We start from the raw sequence: 23,982 nt of genomic DNA on the forward strand, positions 1-23,982 counted from the left end.
CAGACTGAAGGAAACCACTTGAATCTCTGGTTAATTTGACATCTAGGAATTCTACCTGGTGTTTGTCGTAATGGTATGTGAGTTTGATATTCAATTTGTTTTTATTTAAATCACTGGCAAACGTTTCGAAAGACTCAGGCGTACCCTTCCAGATGAGGAGGATGTCGTCTATGTACCGGGCCCAAAAGATGACCCTGTCCATAGAGACATCCAACCCCCCCTGGAAGAGGTCTCTTTCCCACAGCCCCAGGAACAGATTGGCATATGACGGGGCACAAGCTGCCCCCATTGCCGTTCCCTGGAGCTGCAAGTAGAAGTTGTCGTTGAAAATGAAAAAATTGTGTGTGAGTGCAAACTCTAGTAATGTCACAAAAAAACCGGAGAGGGCACTTTCCACATTCCCTGAGGTCAGGAAAAAGGAAACCGCCTTCAGGCCATCAGAGTGTCGGATGCTGGTATATAATGATTCCACATCGCATGTGACCAACAGCATATCCTCCTCTACACTGATACCATCTATTTTTTGCAGAAGATCTGCCGTATCCCGAATATAGGATGGTAATAATTCTACTAGACCTTTTAGATGGTGATCAATAAATTTACAGGTCTTCTCAGTTAGGTTGCCCCTACCTGAGATTATGGGTCTTCCTGGTGGGATTTTTGGGTCTTTGTGGACCTTCGGAAGTAGGTAGAGTGTAGATATCGTCGGTTCTGTCGGAATCAATATTTCAGCAGTCTCTTTATTAATGATGTTGTCAAATACAGCTTTTGTCAGGATTTTTTCTAGTTCTATTCTATAAGTACAAAGGGGATTAAATGTTAGTTTTTTATAACAATTTTTCTGATGTAATTGTCTATATGCTTCTGTTTCGTACATTGTACAGGGCCAAATTACAATATTACCACCTTTGTCGGCTGCTTTGATTACAATGTCACTTAGTTTAGTCAATTTATTTAGACTTTGACGTTGTACTTTTGTTAGATTATCATTATTGATGTTACTAGAGATTCTCTCAAATTCTTGGCTGACTGCCTTGACAAAAGAGTCCACTGCAGAACACATTGTCATTGCTGGAAATCGTTTAGATTTAGTCTTTAAAGATAAAGGGATTATACCTGTCGAGTCGTGTATTTGCTCATTCAGCAATTCTTCCAAATCACGAAGGGTCTGCTGCTCCATGTCAGTGGGGAAATTTTCATCGTGCTCGGACCTATGGAAGAATTTTTTGTATATCAAGGACCTTCCAAATATATGTAGGTCCTTGATAGCTGAAAATGTGTCAAACCTGGCACAGGGGGAAAAAGTCAACCCTTTTTCTAAAACCTCCATATCAGAAACAGAGAGCGTATGCGTGGATAAATTAATTACCTTGAGAGGATTCGATGTTGCGTCCATCTCAGGTTTTCTTTTATTAGCCGCTTGTCTATATACTGCTTTTCTTTTCTGCCTAGTTCCGTATGGATGATAAGATCGTTGGTGTGACCCATTTTCTGGTTCGCTTTGGGATGATAAGGATGTTACGGACATGGAACGGTTGTTCTGTGCCAAATGATGACTTTTTCTCCACTTATATACTTTCTTTTGGGCATAATCATTGGTATCACGTGAGAATTTTTTGGACTTGATTTCTTTGATTTCTTTTTCCCATTCACTGAACTGTTCCTCTAGCGTGCGATTAAATGAGGCGAGCCCTTCTGGTGTCATTTTTTGATTGAGTTGACCCTGCACTTCATCGATCTCTATATCCATCTGATCAAGTGTTGTTTGATTCAGATTGACAAGCAACTCCATGAATCTACAGGAACTTTGGTCACAGATATCCTCCCATTGTGTAATAAAAATGATGTCATCTATAGGGAAGGACGGAAAGATCTGGACTCTGAGACCTCTGGGAATCAATTTACGTTGTAAATAATTTTCTAAAAAAATCTTATTCCACCATATTTTCATACGGCGATGGAGTAACATTTTATATTTGTTTTGTAATTCGCTCACGTTTCCCTGACCATTAAAAACACGCTGAGAAGACTCATCACTAAAAACTTGATCCATCTGAGTGCGCCAGATGCGTTCTCTGGCTTTATGGTCCATGGACCCTGTCGTACTCGAATCTGTGAAAAACACACAGTATACATTAACCAACAAAACACCTATTGGTACAGACAGGAAGCGATCTTGCTACGGGTGTGGCAGACAATGCTATATTTAAGCCAAGATCTATATGTAAAACCAAGTTAACTTGGTGCATTGACCCTCAATGACTAATATATAACCTATAGATTTACGGGTACAATTAACACAAAAAAGTGTAACGGAAAGAATATAAATTTTTATTGACATATATCACAAACAATTAAAAATGAGTCATACAGAGCATGAGAAGTAAAAACGTTCAAAAATCGCAGGGAATACAGGTACAAAAAAGATGCATACAGACTGTCAATCACAGGTGTATCTGTCAGCACTATTCCGCCCCCAATCACTGATAGAGGATATAGACAAGGCAGGCACATCCGATCAGTGTATTTCTGCCATGAATAAGAACACTGTCGGTGTTCGAAACGCGTAGGCTTCGGGCAACAGCCCGTACTTCAAACCACCCTTATACTGCGTCTCTTGTCAATTTTTAAAGAATTTTCGTACCAACAATAATGGGAACACAGCTTCCCTTTTATCCTCATACAGCGCTGGATCATTACTCCTTTTTCTTCTCCTTTATCCACCGTGGGCCGTCGCGGGGATCCGAGCGAGGTTTTCCACTTGAGACGCAGGATTGGTGAGCTGGAGGTTTCCTCCCTTTTTGTTTTTCATATAGTATACCTGTGGTAGCTCAGACAGTAGCAAGACAGGCTCGGCTGGGACTAGGCAGCAGGCAGGCACCAGGCGTGGCGCAGCAGGACAGGCGTGGTACACAGCACAGCACGACTTCAGCTCAACACAGCACTTGACCAGGATAGCACGGGATACAGGTTTACAGGTAGCAGGAACGGGGAACACTGGAAAATACTTAGGAGACCATTTGAATAGACATACTAGGATAACGACAACAAGGCTCAGGCATTGGAGGGAGGGTGCTCTGCGAGCAATCCGCTCAATCTCCCACCTGTGTGCGACCTGGCTCCTTGACTGGACTGAGCTCGCGAGCGCACCCTGGTGGTCACTGTGGAACAGGACGGACAGATGTGCAGAGATCTCTGGAGAGAAGGGTGTCGACCGTATGGAAGGAGTTCGTGGTCAGCGACCACAGACGTTACAATAAGATTTGTAAAATCTCACCCACTTTGCTGCTACTGTATTGTGCTGCGTATTATCCGTCCACAATTCAGGACAGATAATACACAGCAATTCCGTTACCTGTGGACGAGCCCTAGCAGTGATCACGCAATGAGCGTGAGGAGTATGCTCCTCATGATGCATCTACTGCCTGCCACTCAGGATGAGCATGATCGTCATCGGTTCTCAAGCGGTTAAAACAAAAAGGTCTGCATTCACCACTAGAGGGAGCTTAGGAGCATGCTGTTTATTATGCTGTTAAAAGTGTTAACCCCTTTCCAGCATATCGCATAAACTTACATCATAGCCGGGTAGGGGAATTATGGAGCGGGTCTTAATAGAAGCCTGTCAAAAAGACTATGAACTGCAATACATTAGTATTGCGGTATATAGCGCAAGCGATCCAACGATTGCTGGTTTAAGTCGCCTAGGGACTAATAAAAAAAACAACCTTTATTCAACTGATTTTTACTTCTTTTTATGTATAAAAAGTTCAAAAAACCCTCCCTTTTCCCGTTTCCCCCCCCCCTAAAGCATTGTAAAAAAAAATAAACAATTGGTATTGCCGAGTCCATAAAAGTCTGAACTATTACAATATATCATTATTTAACCCGCGTGATGAAAGCCGTAACAAAAAAAAAAAGCAAAACGCCAGAATTGTTATTTTTTGGGCACCTAATCTCCCACAAAAAATGGAATAAAAAGTGATCAAAAACTTGCATGGTACTATTAAAAACGACAGCTTGTTCTGCAAAAAATATGCCCGCGTGCCACTTAATCGTTGTAAAATAAAGTTATGATTCCCGGAATTTGGCGACACAAAATAAATTAAATTTTTTACAGTTAGTGGGGTTTTTTTTTGTAAAAGTAGTAAAACATAAAAAAAAATTATAAATTTGATATCCGCGTAATCGTATTGACTCGCAGAAAAAAGTTAAGTTGTTGCTTTAATTGCAAAGTGAATGCCGTAAAAATTAAGCGCAAAGAAACAATGTAGGAATCTGCAGGGTTTTTTTGCACTTTCTAACCTACAAATATTTTTTTTCCTGTTTCCTAGTACATTATTTGGTACAATAAATTGTGCAATAAAAATCTTCAACCCCTCCCGCAAAAATATATAGACGGAAAAATAAAAAAGTTGGGAACGTGTGTAGGAAAAAATTAAAATCTCAAAAATGGCTGCGGCGAAAAGGGGTTAACGCAGGGGTGGGGAACCTTTTTTCTGCCAAGGGCTATTCCGATATTCATAACATAATTCGTGGGCCATACAAAATGATCCATTTAAAAATTAGCCTGCTATATTTGGTCAAACATTTAATTAACTCACCCCTAATGTGATGGCTGGAACTGCTTTTCTTTTGTGAGGAGCGTGATGTTAGCCGGTATTGATGATGTTGCTACTGCGTCGGTCAGTCTGGAGTGCAGTCATCTGTTTGCAATGGTAAGTTTTCAAAAGAATTGCTCGCAGCAGTAAGTTTTTCTGACTAAGGCCCCATGCACACGACCGTAAAAAAACCTCAGTTTTTGCGGACCGCAACTGCGGTCCGCAAAAACGGAGCCATTCACTTTCATTGAATGCTGACACCTTTCCGTAGCACTACGGAAGGGTGTCCGTGCCGTGGAAATGTTCCGGGAATTATGGAACATGTCCGTTCTTTTGCATTTTGCGGGCCGTGCTCCCATACTTTGTATGTGAGCACGGCCCGAAAATGCGGCTGTCAGTCGGCGACCGGCCGTGCCCGCAATCGCGGGCCGTGATTGCGGGCACGATCGTGTGCATGGGGCCTAACTTAAAGGGGTTTTCTTATCAGGGACATTTAGGACATATCCACTGGATATGTCATAAATGTCAGAAAGATGCGGGTCCCACCTCTGGGACCAGCAGCTATCTCTAGAACGGGGCCCCCTATACCCCGTTCTACCTCTCTGTGTTCTGGCTGATTTCCGACCATTAGAAAGAAAACAGCGTAGCTCGCCGAGCTACGCTGTTTCCGTAACTCCTATAGTAGTGAATGGCAGTTACCGAAGCAGCCTCGCATGCGAGTTACGCTATTTCCGTAACTACCATTTCAGTTTTATTGGACTTATGGAAACAGCATAGCTCAGCAATCTACGCTGTTTTCTTATTCATGGTCGGAAATCACAACACCAAGTGGTAGAACGGGGTTTAGGGGGCCCAGTTGTAGAGATAGATCTGGGACCCGCACCTATTTGACATTTATGACATATCCTGTGGCTATATCATAAATGTCCCTGATGGGAAAACCCCTTTAAGTCACCTGACCTCACTTCTTGCATTTTGGGCAGGTCCTATGTCTACACTACAGCTAAATTTTTACATTTAGTCTTCAGCGAAGTTTCTAAATTTTAGATCAGGGGAGGGCAGATGGAGCCAAGTGACTAGACTGGTCCACTCCCAGGCCGGTATGCACCGGCCTCACTCAGGCCGCCGCCATACTTGGCTGAGTCCGCCATCCTCCTGCTCCTAAATGTGAGTAAGTAGGGCGGACGGAGCCAAGCAGGAAATGACAGGGCGTCCGAGATGGTCAGAGTGTGGTCGGTGCATGCTGTGACAGGAGTGGCTCAGTCCCGTCACCTTACCTCACGTCAATACATAATTTAAAGTTGCCTTGATGGGACATTCCCGAGCTCACACGCCCACGCGCCCACACACATTTAGGATTTTACCCGTGTGGTACATATTGGGTAATGCTAACACCGGCGGTAGCCGATAATGAGGATGATCATTTTAAAGTTAAATATCTCAGCGAAAACAAATCCTATCTCAAAATTGATTGCGTCATTGTATCCGTATTGAAAATAGCTTTCAAATGAGCCCCCAATCGACCCTCCATGCCATTTAATATTTTACTGCCCCCGCCCACCCCACCGCCCCAAGGGGGTGGGGGTGTGTTTTTTGGCGTTAACTGGTAGATTTTATGACTCCATTAAATTCCACCAAATTTCAACCCTCTACCTCGAGCCGTTCAAAAGTTATGAGGGTGTTCCGGAACATTTGATGGGCACTGTATACAAGGAGGGGGGCTGTGTAGCATTATATACAAGTGGAGGGCATTGTGGCACTATATACAAGGGAAGGGCGTTGTGGCATTCTATATAAGGGGGCTATGTGGCTCTATATAGAAGGGGGGCTTCATGGGTCTATATACAAGGGGGGCTGTGTGACACTATATACAAGGGGGGGCTGTGTGGCACTATATACTAAGGGGGGGGTTGTGTGGCACTATATATAAGGGGGGACTGTGGTGCTATCTAGAGGAGGCACAAAGGGGGAATTTCTGCTGTGGAGGCACAAAGGGGGCACGGTTACTGATGGGGCACATTTATTGTGTTGAGCACTGAGGGGCCATTATTAACCCCTTAAGGACGCAGCCTAGTTTGGGCCTTAAGGCTCAGAGCCCATTTTTCAAATCTGACATATTTCACTTTATGTGGTAATAACGTCGGAATGCTTAAACCTATCCAAGCGATTCCGAGATTGTTTTCTCGTGACACTTTGGCCTTCATGTTCGTGGTAAAATTTGGTCGATATATTCAGTCTTTATTTGAGAAAAATTGCAAAATTTAGAGAAAATTTAGAAAAAATAGCATTTTTCAGAATTTAAATGCATCTGCTTGAAAAACAGACGGTTATACCACCCACAATAGTCACTAGTTCACATTTCCCATATGTCTACTTTAGATTGGCATCGTTTTTAGAACATTATTTTATTTTTCTTGGACGTTACAAGGCTTAGAACATAAACAGCAATTTCTCATATTTTTAAGAAAATTTCAAAAGCCTTTTTTTTAAGGTACCTGTTCAGTTCTGAAGTGGCTTTGAGGGGCCTATGTATTAGAAACCCCCATAAAGCACCCCATTTTAAAAACTAGACCCCTCAAAGTATTCAAAACAGCATTTAGAAAGTTTTTTAACCCTTCAGGCATTTCACAGGAATTAAAGCAAAGTGGAGGTGAAATTTGCAAATTTCGTTTTTATTTCTGAATTTCAATTTTATTCTATTTTTTTTCTGTAACAAAGAAGGTTTTACCAGAGAAACACTACTAAATATGTATTGTCCAGATTCTTCAGTTTTTAGAAATGTCCCACATGTGGCTCTAGTGCGCTCGTGGAATAAAACACAAGCCCCAGAAGCAAAGAAGCACCTAGTGCATTTTGGTGGTGCTTTTTTATTAGCATATATTTTAGGCAGCATGCCAGGTTTGGAGAGGTGTTGAGGTGCCAAAACAGTAGGAATCCCCCAAAACTGACCCCATTTTGGAAACTACACCCCTCAAGGAATTAATTTATGGTTATTGTTACCATTTTGACCCCGTAGTTTTTTCACAGCGCGTATTTGAATTGGGCTGTGAAATTAAAAGAATGACAATTTTTCCAATAAGATGTCATTTTTGATCAGAATTTCTTATTTTCACAGGGAACAAAATGCCCCATTTTGTTGCCCAATTTGTCCTGAGTGCGGCAATACCCCATTTGTGGTGATAAACTGCTGTTTGGGCCCATGGGAGGCCTCAGAAGGAAAGGAGCGCTATGTGTTTGTTGGAGTCCAGATTTTACTGGATTGGTTTTCGGGTGCCATGTCGCATTTGCAGAGCCTCAGAGGTATCAAAGCAATGGAAACCCACCAAAAGTGACCCCATTTTGGAAACAAAACCCCTCAAGGAATTTATTTATGGGTGTTGTGACCATTTAGACCCCACAGTTTTTTCACAGAACTTATTTGAATTGGGCTGTGAATTTAAAAAGAAAAACTTTTTTCCAATAAGATGTAGTTTTGGCTCAAAATGTCTTATTTTCACAACGAATAAAATACCCCATTTTGTTGCCAAATTTGTCCTGAGTGCGGCAATACCCTATTTGTGGCCATAAACTGCCGTTTGGGCCCATGGGAGGTATTAGAAGGAAAGGAGCGCTATGTGTTCTTTGGAGCACAGATTTTGCTGGATTGGTTTTCGGGTGCCATGTCGCATTTGCAGAGCCCCAAAGGTATCAAAGCAATGGAAACCCACCAGAAGTGACCCCATTTTGGAAACTACACCCCTCAAGGAATTCATTTATGGGTGTTGTGACCATTTAGACTCCACAGTTTTTTCACAGAATTTATTTGAATTGGGCTGTGAATTCAAAAAAATGAATTTTTTTCCAATAAGAGGTAGTTTTGGCTCAAAATTTCTTATTTTCACAAGGAATAAAATACCCCAATTTGTTGCCCAATTTGTCCTGAGTGCGGCAATACCCCATTTGTGGTGATAAACTGCCGTTTGGGCCCATGGGAGGCCTCAGAAGGAAAGGAGCGCTATGTGTTCTTTGGAGCCCAGATTTTGCTGGATTGGTTTTCGGGTGCCATGTCGCATTTGCAGAGCCCCAAAGGTATCAAAGCAATGGAAGTCACCCCATTTTGGAAACTACACCCCTCAAAGAATTTATTTATGGGTGTTGTGACCATTTAGACCCCACAGTTTTTTCACAGAATTTATTTGAATTGGGCTGTGAATTAAAAAAAAATTTATTTTTTCCAATAAGAGGTAGTTTTGGCTCAAAATTTCTTATTTTCACAAGGAATAAAATACCGCATTTTGTTGCCCAATTTGTCCTGAGTGTGGCAATACCCTATTTGTGGTGATAAACTGCCGTTTGGGCCCATGGGAGGGCTCAGAAGGAAAGGACCACCATGTGGCCTACTGGGAATTTTCTGGTGCTAAGTCGTGTGTGCAGAAGCCCCTGAGGTATCAGTACAGTTGAAACCCCCGAGAAGTGACCCCGTTTTAAAAACGACACCCCTTAAGGAATTCATCTAGAGGTGTAGTGAGCATTTTGACCCCACAGGTATTGTGTAAAAGATAATGTGCAGCAGTTGGTGCAGAGTGAGATTTGCAATTTTCTATATATATGCCATGTCAGTGTCCGATATATTGTGCCCAGCATGTGCCACCGGAGACCTACACCCCATAAACTGTAATGTTGGCTCTCCCGGGTACGGCAATACCCTACATGTGGCTGTTATCAGCTGCCTGGGCACACAGCAGGGCTCAGAGGGGAAAGATGAGGAGGGGTAAGCTGTGCGAAGTGGATCAGAGCGAGTAAAACTGGGGTAAATTAAAAATAAAGGGATGGATGATAAATTTGAAAACACTCTTTCATACAGAGCTCTGGTTTTTCGGGACACGCGTCACATTGATATATTGTGTCCTTCCTTATCCCCCTCTTATAGCAGACTCTGCACCTCTTTTGACTTTTTCCCTTCTTGCCAGTTTGGGGAACTTCTCCTAAAAAGTGTTGCCCTGGTACGATGCCTGTGGCCCCGCTTCCAGAAGTACTGTAAGGCTTCAGGACTTGATCTGACAAGTCCACCCCTCCCATGTACCTATTGTAGTCCAGGATGCAGTCTAGTTTGGGGGTCCCTGTACTGGTACCTCGTACAGGTACATGGGTACTGGTGTGGCATCTCCCTGGTCTTGTACTTGACACACAATATGTTGCTGCTAGATTGTGCCTTGCTCTCACCCCTTCTGAGTGTTTGCCCAAGCAGAGTCGTAGGGAGGCCTCTCAGGTTTCTTCTAGCAGTGCCGCATGCCGCAGGACTTCTGGAAGCGAGGCAGTTGAAGAGTGGGACGCTGGTATAAAAATTATCCAGGTAGAGGTGGTAACCCTGGTCCAGCAGTGGGTGCACCAAATCCCACACAATTTTTGTATTAACTCCCAGTAAGGGGGGGCATTCTGGGGGCTGAGAACTGGTGTCCTTCCCTTCATATATCCTAAATTTGTAGGTATACCCGGATGCACTCTCGCACAGCTTATACATCTTCACGCCATACCTTGCCCTCTTACCCGGCAGGTACTGGCGGAATTGAAGCCTCCCTTTCAATACACTTCTCGGGGGTGAATGCTGGGAAAACCGGGCACTGAAACGGTCTAATAGGGGTCTCCGTTTATACAAACGGTCAAAACTGGGGTCATCTCGGGGTGGGCACGGCTCATTATCAGTATAATGTAAGAAGCGAAGTATTGCCTCATTTTTATTTTATTTTTTAGTTTCCAGCTCAGTTCTGAAGTTGCTTTGAGGGGCCCATATATTAGACACCCTTATCAAACACCCCATTTCAGAAACTAGACCCCTCAAAGTATTCACAACAGCATTTAAAAAGTTTATTAACCCTTTAGGCGTTTCACAGGAATTTAGAGCAAAGTAGAGGTGACATTTAATTAATTTAATTTAATTTATTAGGCACCATATCCGGTTTGAGGAGGTCTTGTGGTGCTAAAACAGTGGAAACCCCCCAAAAGTGACCCCTTTTTGGAAACTAGACCCCTTGAGGAATCCATTGTAGTTTTCTTGGGGTGCATGCGGCTTTTTGATCAGTTTTTATTCTATTTTTAGGTGGCGTGGTGACTAAAAAAACAGCAATTTTACTATTGTTTTTTATTCAATTTTTTTTACAGCGTTCACCGTGCGCTATAAATGACATATTCACTTTATTCTGCGGGGCGATACGATTACGGCGATACCAGATGTTTATAGTTTTATTTTATGTCTTATGGCGTTTGCACAATAAAATACATTTTGTAAAGTATAATTTACTTTTTGTGTTCCCTTATTCTAAGAGCCATAACTGTTTTATTTTTCCATCAGGAAAGCCGTGCGAGGACTTATTTTTTGCGTAACGAACTGTAGTTTTGATCAGTACCATTTTTAGGTACATGCGACTTTTTGATCTCTTTTTATTCCATTTTTTGGGAGGTGAAGTGACCAAACAATTGTGATTGTGGTACGGTTTATTATTATTTTCTCTTACGGCGTTCACCGCGCGGGATAAATAACGACATCGTTTTGTAGTTCAGGTCGTTACGGACGCGGCGATACCAATTATGTATAGTTTATTTGTTTATTTATATATTTTTATTAATAATAAAGAACTGATAAGGGAAAAAGGGGGACTTTTACTTTTATTACTTTTAAATCTTTTATTTTCTTATTTTTACACAACTTTTTTTTACTTTTTTACACTTTTTTTACTTTGTCCCACTAGGGGACATGAGGGCAGGAGGCTCTGATCGCTATTCTAATACACTGCACTACATGCGTAGTGCAGTGTATTAGAGCTGTCAGCTGTTCGCTGACAGCAAGCATAGTGGGTCCTGATTTTGTCGGGACCCACTAGGCTTCCGTCGATGGCGTAGCCAGAGTCCATTGTTAGGATTCTGGTTGCCATAGTAGCCATCACGGCCCGCTATCGTGTAGCAGGCCGGCGATGGCAGCTTAACCCCTAAGAAGCCGCGATCGCTATTGAACGCGGCTTCTAAGGGGTTAATCGGCGGGGACCACCGCGATCGGTCCCTGCACACTAAGCTGTGATAGCCTGCTGTCGGAAACAGCAGGTATCACAGCTCAGACACGCGCCGGGGAAAGATGGCGCCGTGTTTACTCAGGTCAGTAATAGTACTGACCTGAGCGCGAACGTTCTACTTAGCAGGACGTACTATTACTGACCTGAGCGCGAAGGGGTTAACATCAGGGACACTGTCGATTTTGCGTTTGTTTAGAGGATGGGTTATAGGTGTGGAGAGTGCTTGAAAAGCGAGAAACCAACATGTCTGTGTGTCTGCACACGAGTCGGGTTTGGAATAAGTCGTCACAGTGGTCTGGGCCGAATGGAGAACAAAAGGAAATGTGAACAACTCTAATCAAAGAAAACATCACCTGTGAGTCACTAGGTATAAATGTGCTGTAATCACTTTATATGGTTGCAGATCTCCTGTGTATAACTAGCATCTTCCACTATATGGTGCTTATATTTGTCTTTGTATAGTGGTTTTTATTCAGTAACAGTATACAGGTAATATCTGTATAGTGGTATGATTTAATAACTATATGCATATAGATAGTTTTTCTGTGTGAGAGCGGGGACATATGCTTTGGGTCTTGCAACACTCCTGGACACGCTAAAGATCGGTGATGCAGTTCTCTGCACACCACCTTCTGAATTGACATTGTTATTGATACAGTAAGGGCCTGTTCACATCTGCATCGGGGTTCCATTGATGGCTTCTGTTAGACCTTTCGGTCAGGGGAACCCATGAGCACAAACCAAACGGAAACCACAGCTTCCGTTTGCATTACCATTGATTTCAATGGTAATGTTTACGTTGCAAATGGTTTCCTTTTGTCTCCGTTCCGTAAGGTTTCCGTTTTTTGGGACGGAATCAATACCGCAGTCGACTGACAGAAACCATCAATGGAGCCGTGACGCAGATATGAACAGGCCCTAATTCAGCATTTGGGGCCCCACTTTTAACCTTGCCCAGGGCCACACTTTGTCTAAAAGCGGCCCCGGTCGTGTGCATGAGGCATTAATGACTAAGCTCCTCGTAGTGGTAGTTGCAGATAGCCAGAACTTTATGTTTAAAATCTGTCTATTCAGATGTTTCAAAGCTCTGTGTCAGAAAAAAAAAAAATCTCTGACAGCTATAAAGATATATTGAGAAAATAATCAACATAGCATTTTTAACCTATTTAACCCAAATTGGTATTCAGTGGTGGGCGTGCACTTTCTGTCTAACTTCAGACTATATATTGTGGTGTCACTCAAAGGCACAACACAACTGCAAAGTTAAAACGGTAGCAAGGAACAGTGGAGAAACCTAAGGGTGGTCACAGTTACCAATTGGCCCCATAGCAAGTGTTACAATAGTCCCCCACTCTACCACTGTCACCTTAAGCTACAAGTGAGACAACAGTGGCACAACTACAAGTACCTTTTTCTTAGACTCAGATCTTTCCTTAAATAAACTCTGCGCTGTTATCACTACCCCTGGAGGACACTGTGTATGAGTCAAAAATAGATATCGGTGTGTACAGAAAGGGGGTAATGGTATGGGATAGATCACCTAGAGAACAAACACTGAGAGGATGGTTATATCGACACCCAACATATGTGAAATGGTTGGGGTAGAATGCAAGAATAATTCATATACTTGTATGCAAAAAGCACATAAAAGGCTTGACTGCCCAGGAAAGCAGAAGGCATTTAGGAGAGTAGGTGCCCTTTAAGCGTATGATTTTTTTGCAATTCTAGAATAATGTTGCTTGTGGCAGTGTTTATGTAAGATGTACGTAGTGGCACAGAGCAGAAAGTGCTGTATTTCTCTTCCTGCCATTTCAGCCTAGTGTTTACGTAGTGTGAAACTAGAGCTCTGAAATCCTAATATGGCAATGATGTTACTGTGTTAAGCACGCAGCAGTTTATTGAAGGCGATGTCAGCACTTTAATTGTTCTATAATTAGGCCCTGCTCGCCATAATTACACGCCCTTCATCTTCTAAACCTAATTGAATACGGAACGATTTAATGCGCTGTCCCTATTGAACTTCTCTTCTCGCGTATTTCCCAGGTTAATTATTCTGACTCGGTCTGGTCTCGGTGCCTCGGATTGTCGTAGTTTGCTGTTCATCATTAGAAAAATATAGGGTTTTGTTCAGAGTCTACATAGCACAAAAAACAGTTTGTTTCCCTACTCTTTTTTTTTTCTATGAGATAATTGCCAGTTCTAAACAAATGGATTGAAAGCAAGCACATTTCCCTCAAGGGGAGCAACTTTCTACAGAAGTTTATTAAACTCTACAAGGGATGTGTTAAAGTAATATACACTCTCTACTTGTGTGATATCTGCAAGCTTCATGTATTTACATTCTAGGATTATTTCCATGCATTGGCTTTCTTTCTTAAAGAAGATCTGTCACTAGTTTAGTAATGCCCAATCTCCTAGCTAATCTAATAGGCACTGTCGCACTGATAATAGTGAAAATTGTGTCCCCAAAACGTTTATTATTTTAAAAGTTAGGAGCATCTTTCTAAATATGTAAATGAGCCTTTACTAGACAAGTGGGTGTCAACACCAGTGATTCTCATGAGGTGGAGCTTCCTCACAGCCTCTGATGCTGACCTATCAGCATGAAGCAGCTTCACACAGTGTGAGAGACTGAGGCTGGAGGGAAGGGGGATCACTTCAAATAGCCAGATCTCCAGCTCTGGACCACCTAGAACAGCGGTTCTGGTGTGAAACAACCAGACATATCACCAGTTGAAAACACAGTCGGGAATGGAAGCTGTATACTATATGATCACACTGTGTTGCTGGGCAGGGAAGGGGGAGTGAAAAAAAAGAGTCACCTCCCATTTGGCTATTATAGCCAAATTAGCATATTTAGAAGAATGCTCATAACTTTGCAAATAATAAACATTTTTGGAAAACAAATCGCATTGTAGTTATCCGCATCATAGCGCCTATTAGATTAGTTAGGAGATAGGGAATTAATAAACTAGTGACAGATCCTTTAAACGTCATATTACGTTCTAAAGTAGAAATCCATTAAATATATGTACTGTAAGGGTATTCATGGTGAATTAACCAGCTGTACAAGCCCTCAGGGTTGATGCATAGTGAAACAATTACGTGGCAAAGTTCATGCATTTTATGTTGATCCATTTCATTGAAGATTTTGTTTTATAGTCACGCGTCTTTTGTCTTGATATCATTAGTCTTCTCTCTGTTATCGGTTCAGCAAATAAAGCTATACGATGAAAGTTAAACAATTCTTCAATACGCTTTCATGCTTTTTTAAGATCTCTTCTTGCAGTCATTTAATAGAAACCTTTATTGTTTCTTTGTAGTGGGAAGAAAATCTGTCCATGGTCATGTGATTGACATACAGGTGATTGGCTCATTATAATAGAGCTCTGGAAAATGTCCTGTACCTGTGTGTCCATCACATGACCAGGACAGATCTTTATCCACTAGAAGTTCTCAATGAAGGTTCCCATTGAAATACTGCCAGCAGAGATCTTTGTAAACCATGCGAAATTGGTACAGAAGGTAAATTGGAAAATTGTGTAACTTTTCATCATAAAAATAATTATTTACTTGTTGAACTCGTATTACCCCTATTTATGCCGCATTATTTGTACATGGTAATAATTGTTTACTTGCTGCTTTATGTAAAAGTCATATATAACACATGGTAATTTCAATAATTTGAGCCAAATAACAAACTCACAGCTCCCACAGGAGTTTGTCTCCCCTATTTCTGAGACCTCTGAGGAGTAGATCTGCCTAGTTTTGCAGCTTTGTGGGAAAAGAGGTGTATTCCTACATAACTGGGCAAATGTCCCATAAATTAAAGCCCTTTCACCCAGTTAAAGTTAAAGTTTATAATGTTTTTATATTAATAAATACACTTCATTGTACTAAGGCTTCATTCACACATGCCTTTTTAAGTGTGTTTTTTGGTAAACCGTGGCCAAAACTCATTCAAAATTGACATGTGTGAATACAGCCTTAAGGCCCATTTACACCGGCCGATAATCGGCCGGTGCAGCGAGCGCCAATCAACGAGACATCGTTGATTTTCGCTCGTTTGTTTTTGTCGCACGGAGCTATGGATGGGGACGAGCGTTTGTTACTCCGATCGCTCGTCCCCATACATTATTATCATCTCGGCAGCGCATCTCCCTGTTCACACAGGGAGAATTGCTGCCGACAACATTAATATTTAACTTTTTTAAAACCATATGACCAGCAGATGATCGAGCGTTAGCTCGTTCATCTGCTGATCGCTGCCCTGCTTAGACAGGGCAATTATCGGCATCGAGCATTCTACGAACGCTCGTCTGCCCGATAATCGCCCAGTGTAAAACCCCCTTTTTAAAAAAAATTATTAATACAATCATTTATATTCCAGGACTGGATTTAATTGACAACATAAAACCTGTCCTAATCTCATGACCAGCTCAATCTTTATGTCCAGACATTGTGTCAAAGAATCCACTTATCCAATGGTGTCGAGCAGTGTGGTCAGTAATGAGGTTTATCCTCTTGTTTTGTAACTGATGGAATTTGGAGCATTAATTCCTTCTAATGAGTGCTTACCGATAATTATCTTATGTGTGATGAACCTGTGATGACAGTAATGGTTGGATGTGACTGTTTTAGCCTGTGCCACCACCAGTTTTACAAATGGCATTCTTTGTTTATATTCATGTTATGATTAATTGAGACGGTTCTGCCATAAAGTCCTATGTAATAAATTATATTTAAACTATTGCTACTTACTGTTTTTGCCCTCAAAATCCAATATATTTGATTTTCTTGCTTTCTGATTTTTTTTAGAAAGAAACCAATGCTGAAAACAAATTACTATAAAGTGATCCTCATTTATTAGAGTTATTAAACAAAATCTATCTTAAAGAGAAACTGCCGCTAGCTTTTAGGGCATTAAACCACCAGCATGCCCCTCTCAAAACTGGCATTTGGTCTAAAAAGAAGTTATAATACAGCGTGCGCTGTATGTAAATTACTAGGGATGAGTCCAATGGCTTCCTGCACATGCTCATATGAAGCCGAGGCCAGTACACCTGGACTCATCCCAGGACTCATACCTGCTAATGCACATACAGCGCACGCTGTTTTATCATTTCTTTTTTAGACAAACTGCTAAAACGGAACGTTTTGAAAGGGACATGTAGCTCTTTCCCAGCAATACGCTGTTGGTTTATTGCTAATGACAGGTTCCCTTTAATTCTATGACACGCCTAGATTATCACTGGAACAGCCAAATGTATTTATGGTGAGGCCACATGTAGAGCCTTGCGTATTTAAAAGCTTTAACCGCGTAAGCTTGTACCACTGTAAGGTGGGGTGGTAGTGGTGTGATCGTAGAACCTTTCGGAGGAATGACACAGAAAATGATTAAACGAAGCAGGAAGTTAGTGCAACCATTTTAACTTTTACTTTCAGCTTAACATGTACAGTTTCTTATGGTGCATTCGGCGCCGGTGTGGGAGGTACAACACGTAATTACAATTATATTTAGGTGGAGCAGGCTGGCAAGCTAGCTGGCTTGTTTTTCTGTGTGACCAGCAGAATTAGGGCCAAGGGCACCCCTCAATGCAAGCCAACGTCTACTTAGGCCTAGCAGGCCTCAAGATGGCTGCATCTGCATGGTTTTGGCCTATTTCCCCTTTTGTAGTTTGTGGTGGCTGGACGCTAAATAAGTAGGCCCCTATAGCCCTCTTGTATGAGAACCGACTATTTCTAAGTCTGTTTTGTATGGCTGGACACTGCAGGCTGACCCTCCACTTTTGCCTGTACCGCACGTCTACTTTATGTTCCTCTAACCGCCTAGCTAGCTTTCTTCACAGTGTGGGCTACCTACCCAACAACTGCATGCTCCCCAGGACCCTGTTGCACCTACAAGGCCTAGCATAGATACAGCCTAGCCCAATTGTCACCAGTTTTCGCATGACGCCTCTGTTTCAGCTTTCTCTTTCCTCAGAATCAGCACCTTTTTAGTCCTGTCCACCGCAGTAACAAAAATGGCCACATTCTCACTACCTCAAAAGCCACCAGACTCTCTGCAGTTCTCTCCACAATACGCAGTTCAGGTCACTCTTATGCTCTCCAAACACTGAACACTATTTGGCGGGCACGTGCATCCATTATTACCATGTTACAGAGCTTAGCACAATGGCATCCGGGCCTTACATCCCAGTGCTGATGTTTAAGTGGCAACAAGCCAGAATCTGCCTCACCTTAATTTATGTCAATGCCAACAGCAATCGTTGCACATGCCTTCTTCATTGTCAGACAGACACCTTTCTTCTCCATAGGGCTTGTCCTTTCCCATATTGCCATATCTGGGCTTGTTAATCCAAGAAACAAGTGCCTCCTACAGACACCACTCCTAAATGCAAGACATGTAACACACTAGCGCTTAAAGATACCGTATCAAATAAATACAAGAGAACTATACAATTGCCCTTTCTCTTGGGAATCCATGTCACAAATCTTTCACCACTAATTTTTGCTGTTTTGCAAAATGTTTTTGGTGTGGTTTTCACAGGTACCCATCTTAACCTCTTCGCACACCCAGATGTGCTATTATGTCCGGGTACTGGGGGTGATGTTTGGTGTGCACTCGCGCCGAGCGCGCTCCATATGCTGCAGGTGACCGCTGTATTGTACAGCGGACACCCGGGACTAACAGCCAGGAGCAGCGATCGCGCTGTTCCTGGCTGTTTAACCCCTCCAAATGCTGCAGTCAATGCAGCATCTGAGGTGTTGAAAAGAGGGGGCTAATAAAGTGTGTGAAAAATAAATTTTAGTAGTGAAAACAATATACAAAAATATTTAAAGTTAAAAAAAAAAACTTTTCCCATTTTTTTCCCCTAAAGTAATTTAAAAAAGTTAATAAAATTTGTATCGCTGCATCCGTAAAAGTCTGAACTATTACAATATAGCGTTATTTAACATGCACGGTGAACGGCGTAAAATATAAAAAATGTAAAATGCCAAAATCGCAGGTTTTTTGTCAACTTCGCTCTAGAATGAAAGTGTAATAAAAAGTGATCAAAAAGTTATACGTACCAAAAAATGGTACTGATAAAAACGACCGCTCGTCCCACAAAAAATAAGCCCTCACGCCGCTCAATCGGTAAAAAAATTAAAAAGTTTTGGCTTTCAGAATGTGGTGACACAAAACATTTAATTTATTTTTTTTTAACAAAAAGTTTATTATCAATAAAAGTCGTAAAATATAAAAAAAAAACAAAAAACCTATATAAATTTTCTATCACCATAATCGTATTGAGCCACAGAATAAAGAGAAGTTGTCTTTTTTACCACGCGGTGAAAGCCGTAAAAACGAAACACACAAAATCATTGAGGAATCTGTTTTTTCCAACATCAGCACGCAAAGAATTTTTTTCAGTTTCCCAGTACATTATATGGAACTATAAATGGTACCAAAAAAAATTACAACTCCTCCCGCAACAAAACAAGCCCTCACACCACTCTCTATTGACGGAAAAATAAAAAAGTTATGGCTCTTGGAATGCGGGGAGTGAAAATCAAAAATCAAAAAATGGCTCAGTCCCGAAGGGGTTTAACAACTGTTATATAAATACTCCTGTATCTGGAAAGTCTAACTGCTAATGAATCAATTTCCAGAGAGGAAGTACCAGCCGGCACGTTAATATTGAAGATTGAAGATCTCTCTGAGTTAATGTAAATTAATCATTAAAAACTGGAAATAATGTAGCACAATTGTCAATCTGTCTAAAGCAGGCGATCCTCAAACCCTGACCAATCAGCGTCATACACTTCTCACCATTCATTTACACAGCACATAGCGATATAGCTGTATCGCGATGTACAGCCACATAAACACACTATAACGTTACTCAAGTGTCCTGACAGTGAATATACGTTACCTCCAGCCAGGACGTGATGTCTATTCAGAATCCTGACACTTCTGTAGCGTCTCTGTGAGATTTACAGCAAGGCAAGCGTAATCTCGTTTTAAATTACATGTTACATCGTAATCTCACGAGATTACACTTGCCTTGCTGTAAATCTCACAGAGACGCTACAGAAGTGTCAGGATTAAATCAAGCACAGTAGAAGGAAGTCGGCACCACTCTCAATCTTCACAGCATGGAACAGGCAGATAGATGCAAGTGGAGTCAGGGTTTCCTCATTTAAGCAAACTTCGGGCGGTGCTCAGCATAAAAACAGACGGTCTTGTAGTATAATATAGATGAGAGAAATGAAAATGTGGCACTCACCCGTTTGCAAATCTTCTTAAAGAGGCTCTGTCACCAGATTTTGCAACCCCTATCTGCTATTGCAGCAGATAGGCGCTGCAATGTAGATTACAGTAACGTTTTATTTTAAAAAAACGAGCATTTTTGGCCAAGTTATGACCATTTTTGTAGTTATGCAAATGAGGCTTGCAAAAGTCCAAGTGGGTGTGTTTAAAAGTAAAAGTCCAAGTGGGCGTGTATTATGTGCGTACATCGGGGCGTTTTTAATACTTTCACTAGCTGGGCGCTCTGATGAGAAGTAACATCCTCTTCTCTTCAGAACGCCCAGCTTGTGACAGTGCAGATCTGTGACGTCACTCACAGGTCCTGCATCGTGACGGCCACATCGGCACCAGAGGCTACAGTTGATTCTGCAGCAGCATCAGCGTTTGCAGGTAAGATCGACTTACCTGCAAACGCTGATGCTGCTGCAGAATCAACTGTAGCCTCTGGTGCCGATGTGGCCGTCACGATGCAGGACCTGTGAGTGACGTCACAGATCTGCACTGTCACAAGCTGGGCGTTCTGAAGAGAAGAGGATGTTACTTCTCATCAGAGCGCCCAGCTAGTGAAAGTATTAAAAACGCCCCGATGTACGCACATAATACACGCCCACTTGGACTTTTACTTTTAAACACACCCACTTGGACTTTTGCAAGCCTCATTTGCATAACTACAAAAATGGTCATAACTTGGCCAAAAATGCTCGTTTTTTTAAAATAAAAACGTTACTGTAATCTACATTGCAGCGCGTATCTGCTGCAATAGCAGATAGGGGTTGCAAAATCGGGTGACAGAGCCTCTTTAACTTTATTGTGTCACCTTGGCGAGGGTAAAAGCATTACAGGGAGGATAGCAAGTTGTAGGTTACAGCCTGTATCGCGCTGGAGATCGCGCTTCTTCTGACCTAAGTGTCAGGATTATGAATAGACCTGACGTCCTGGCTGTAGGTAATTTATATTCACTGTCAGGACACTTTAGTAACGTTATAGTGTGTTTATGTGGCTGCACATAGCGATATAGCTATATCGCTATGTGCTGTGTAAATGAATGGGGAGAAGTGTATGATGCTGATTGGTCACTGATTGGTCAGCGTCATACACTCCTCTGTACAACGCCCACTTGGTCAAAAAGTAAAACACGCCCAGTTGTCCATTAAGAAACTGATTAGCATAAAGCTAAAATAGGTCATAACTCCGTCAAAATGATCGTTTTTCTAAATAAAAAACACTACTGTAATCTACATTACAGCGCCGATCACATTATGTACAAGATAGGCCACTTATAATGTGGTGACAGAGTCTCTTTAAGGCTTTTGAAGCTAAAGTATAGAGTATAATTAATACTGCAATACACAGGGAAATCCTGAAAACTGAAAATATTTTTTTTTGCATGACAGTGAAGTCCAATCCAAACCTAGAGGAGTGAATACTATTTTTAAAAAGTAAAACAATTTTCTATGGAAAAAATGTTTTTTTTATTTTTTGGCATAGGGACTTTTCATTTTATTAAATTTTATTGAACTTCGTATTGAACTTTTTTTTGTCCCACTTGGGAATTCGAAGTTCTGATCCGTTGATCACTTACGTAATGCTTTGGAATACTTAGGTCCTCCCTAATAGGTATATTCTCTGGCAGACCTGTGGCCTTTGTCAGGTCCCCGGGTGCAGTTGAAGTTCATTGACACCCCACGATTGAGTTGCATGGTGCCGTTAGACTGCCAGATGCGACCTCTAAGAGGTTAAACGAGCCAATCACTCACTCCCCGCTGCTGCGTCCGTACTTGCTGCTGGGAGAGAGAAGGTACCCAGTAACTGCTTTCTGTGGGGGCACCGCGTACAATGATTGACATCCTAATGACACTTTCCATTAGGATGTGAAAAGGCAATGCTGGGATGGGAAGTGGTTAACTGCAGTAAGGTTAGTCACTTATCTACTCTCTGTAGCTGAGATGCCTCTGTAAGCCAGTCTCACATGCACTCACTTGACCATCCTCCTTGTGTTTATCTCCTGTTTGTGACACTTTCCGTGTACTGAACACATGGGTATCTCCCCTTTGCCCTTCCCTGTAGTACGGGACGTCACACATCACATACCACTTGTTTCCCCCTCCCTTTTTGTCTCTAGAGGGCTGGGCAGAAGATAGTGCAGAGCTGTGTATTAGAAGCAGATGGTGAGTAATTCCAGCACTACTTTACACTTTCTAATAGAGGGGCATGCAGGCAGCTGTAAATATAGGCATTGTCTGTTACATGGTAATCCCACCAACCGCAATAATAATAATAATAATCTTTATTTATATAGCGCCAACATATTACGCAGCACTTTACAATTTAGAGGCAACATGAAACAAGCAATATCAGACATTACATAGTGACAAAGTTAATTTACAATTCAAACCTGGGGAGTGAGGACCCTGCTCGCAAGAGCTTACAATCTATGAGGAAGTAAAGGAGACACAAAGTGTAACAGTGTTTGTTCTGTACAATGGTCCAGCCATTTTTATACACATGCGGTGGTAACACAAAGCTGTATGAGCCGGTCACCAGCCAGTCTCCGTGTATGACGGACATGAAGAGAAGGAGTGTGAGGGAATCTTATTCTGATGACTAATCTAAAAGGAGGGCCATGGAAAGGAGTCCGATCAGGGAATGTTATAGGCCTGTCTAAAAAGATGTGTTTTCAGGGCACGTTTAAAACTGTGGATAATGGGAATTAATCTGATTGCCTGGGGTAGCACATGCCAGAGGACGGGTGCAGCACGAGAGAAATCCTGGAGACGGGAGTGGGAGGTTTGGATTATGGAGGATTTTAATCTAAGGTCGTTGGCAGAACGTAGAGCCCGAGTAGGGAGGTAGACCGAGATGAGGGAGGAGATGTAAGGAGGTGCAGCACTGTGGAGAGCTTTGTGGGTGAGAGTAATAAGTTTGAATTTTACTCTGAAGGGGATGGCCAACCAGTGCAGTGACTGGCACAGATTAGAGGCGTTGGTGTAGCGGTTGGTCATAAATATGAGCCTGGCTGCTGACTTAAGGATAGATTGGAGAGGAGAGAGTTTAGTGAGGGGAAGACCGACTAGTAATGAGTTACAGTAGTCAAGACGAGAGTGAATCTGAGCAACAATGAGAGTTTTGGCTGTTTACTCAGTAAGAAAAGGGCGGATTCTGGAGATGTTTTTGAGGTGAAAATGACAGGAGCGTGAAAGTGATTGAATGTATGAAGTAAAGGAAAGATCTGAGTAAAAAATAACCCAGAGACAGCGGGCGTACTGCTTAGGAGTTATGATATAACAGCAAGCCCTGGCAACATTAAAACAGAGGTATTGTTAAGAGTAGGGCAATATAAGGCCTTATTCACACGAACGTGTCAGTTTTGCACGCGCAAAAAACCCTGCGTTTTGCGCGCGCAAAAGGTCCGTGTGTCTTCAGCATATGGTGCGTGGCTGCGTGATTTTCGCGCAGCCGGCATCATTCTGACACTCTGGTTTTCTGTTTTCATTCATTCTTTTTACTACTGTATCGCGCGGCACCCGGATGTGCTTCCGTGTGCCGAGCGCGATTTGCACGCACCCATTGAAGTGCAATGGGTGCGTGCTGTGCGTGCGTGCGTGCTGTGCAAAACACTGGCAAATATAGGACATGTCATGAGTTTCACGCAGAGCACATACGCTGCGTGAAATTCACTGACAGTCTGAAAAACCCCATTCACTAACATAGATCCGTGCGACGCGTGTGATTTCCACGCGCGTAGACGGACGTTTTAGTTGTTCGTGTGAATAAGGCCTAAGGAGAATTAAAAATAGCTACTTCTGAGCTATGTGGTGAGTATTCAGATATATACTTTTTTGTATTTTTCATAAGCACTGAAAACCTCTTTTAGATGTTTACTCGCTGGGAAGTGTAAAAAAAACCCACTGAAATAATGGAGGGTTTGGGATATAACATTGGTGACCTATCCATAAGCCATCCAAACCCCAGGAACCCAACGGTGATCAGAAAGAATGGTAGTGTGGATGCCCTTTCAGTTCAGTAGTTCAAAGTGCCACTCTTC

General features: G+C 42.1%; 1 protein-coding gene across 1 annotated transcript in view; it reads left to right on the forward strand.

Moving 5' to 3' along the window:
- TBCK (TBC1 domain containing kinase) overlaps window positions 1-23,982 on the forward strand; it is a 297,578-nt gene that overhangs the window by 203,995 nt on the left and 69,601 nt on the right. The gene's annotated exons all lie outside the window — the stretch shown is intronic.

This window comes from Rhinoderma darwinii, chromosome 1 (genome assembly GCF_050947455.1).
Source record: "Rhinoderma darwinii isolate aRhiDar2 chromosome 1, aRhiDar2.hap1, whole genome shotgun sequence".
In the NCBI taxonomy this organism is placed as follows: Eukaryota; Metazoa; Chordata; class Amphibia; order Anura; family Rhinodermatidae; genus Rhinoderma; species Rhinoderma darwinii.